The sequence below is a fragment of the Takifugu flavidus genome, chromosome 19 (genome assembly GCF_003711565.1).
Source record: "Takifugu flavidus isolate HTHZ2018 chromosome 19, ASM371156v2, whole genome shotgun sequence".
Classification (NCBI taxonomy): domain Eukaryota; kingdom Metazoa; phylum Chordata; class Actinopteri; order Tetraodontiformes; family Tetraodontidae; genus Takifugu; species Takifugu flavidus.
In genome coordinates, this window is record NC_079538.1 from 1689633 (window position 1) to 1691977 (window position 2345).

Below are 2345 nucleotides of genomic sequence, written 5' to 3' on the forward strand. Positions count from 1 at the left end.
CTCCAGCACCCATGACGAACCAAACACCATACCGCTAATGTACTTGAGCCGGCTACACAACATGCACATTGTTTACTTTAGCACTATTTTTTTATCACATGTAACACAGTGTGAGCCTAAAATAACAGCATTATCTGCCAATTATACAGAAGCTAATGCTAATCCTTCTGTTGGCTATTTTAATGGTTGAAGAAGAGAGTAGAACATCTGATTGTAAATATGAGAATAAGATAATAAAGTTTGTCCACACAGGGAGCTCAGAGCCTCACACATTGGAGGCTCTGCCTCCTCGTCATTCTAAACTGAAGCCTTTGAATCAATGCTAACAAACTTAGAATGCTGCTTCGCCAGCTGGGTGTGTCCACACATTAACAACATTTGATGCACATCCCATCACAAAGGTCTGTTGATTCTCCCTGTTCCACCAGTGCAGAGCTGAATATTTCCACTTTATGGAGTCTGAAGCTTTTAACACATCATCTCCAGCAGCGCGTGAAACAAAGGCCTGGCAGCAGCTCAGAAGCTGATGCTAATGAGCGATGACATCATCAAGACTACTTCTACCTGATGCTGGAAGTCCTGCTGCAGCAAAGTGGCTGCTGTTAAACATTGGCAGCGTGGGAACAATGAAGGATCATTTTAAAATTCTACCAGCAACACCACAAGGGCCCCCCCACCTCTCTCTCTCTCCCCCCCTCTCTCTCTCTCTCTCTCACCCAGCATCTCTCTCCCCAACCTCTCTCTCTCTCTCTGCCCCCCCCCCCCCCACTTCTCTCTCTCTCTCACCCAACTCTCTCCTCCTCTCCTATCTCTCCCCTCACCTCCTCCCCACCTCTCTCTCTTTCTCCTCACCTCTCTCTCCCCCCTGCCTCCCCCCACCTGTCTCTCCCCCCTGCCTCTCCTTATCTCCCCTACCTCTCTCTCTCCCTCTCATCTCTCTCTCCCCCCTCTCAACCCGACCCCCCCCTCTCTCTCCCCCCCTCTCTCTCTCTCCCCCCTCTCAACCCGACCCCCCCCTCTCTCCCCCACCTCTCTCTCTCTCCCTTATCTCTCTCTCACTCTCCCCCACACCTCTCACCCCCACCTCTCTGCCCCCCCCCCCCCCCAGTGCAGATGACAGCCCACCAGGAGCTGGCTGATGTCACACAGAGTGCACCACTCTTCAATCATGCTGATGAGGTGTTTTCACTTCGGACCACCGTAGTGTTGTTCTGGTTCTGCTCCTAAAGGCATCATGTATATTCTGTTAAACTTAACGAGAGATGAAGCAGCCAATCAAATTGATCATTCCCATCCTCTGACTCTAGATCTGGGCGATTACATCGCTCATTTGATCTGAGAGTTACTTGGTTCTCTGCTATCGGGCTGCGCTTGTTTAGCATATGTTCTTTGCAAATGCGTCGGGCTGGAAGAGGCGCCCCTCCTTCCTGCGACTGTATGCAGCCCCAGCTGCGTTTTCCTGCAGCCTTTGCATGTTTGTGTGGGTGTTTCTTTGCCTTAGCGAGCCCAGGAGATGAGCGTGCATATGTGGGTGGATATCTGCCTACAGCTATTCTCCACCTGTCGGTAGAGCAGCTCAGAATAACAGCAGTTTGTGGCTGAGCTCTGAAGAACATTCATCTGCTCAGTGGGCAACATTTCCTCCTCCATCTCACATTGGAGGTAGAATTCCTTTTAAGAACACATTTTCCCCCTTTAAAACAATGTGAACTTGTACCGCGGGTGACTGGAGTGGGGGTCCAGCCGTCCCAAAGGCATGTCTGAGAGACAAACCTCTGGGTTCTGAAACCACTGCCAGGACAACTGGATCTTACAGGGAAGATGCTTTCCCTTTTTATCAGGAATGTTTGATGTGCAGCTGTGTGAACTATCCTTCAACTCAGTGTGTTTGAAACTAGAGCTGAGGACAGAGTGTTCACTGCATAACAATGCTGGTCGAGGCAGGGACACCTTCAGTGACCATGCCGGGAGGTCAAAGGTCACTTGGTTTGAAGGGAATTAGCCAGGCCCGCTTTGAGGGAGACCTCTGCAGGGACTTTAACGCTCTATACAACAGCTCCAGCGGTGGATGATTATTAATATATATCAGATGTGTTCAGCCATCACATCCCCCTCATTATTTCTGAGTTCAAGGACTCCACCAACCGAGACTCTCTGGAATGACACAGAGGTGACAAACCTTCAGACCCTTTCAGCACTAGCATAGAGTGGATTTAGAAGCATTTATTAGCTGAGGGAGCTGTACACAGATGTCCTTCCTTAACTGTTTCATGTCAAATGTGTGACAAACCAGCAACTGGTCACATAAAAGCATTTCTTCTCCGTCGTCTGGACGATAATATGCA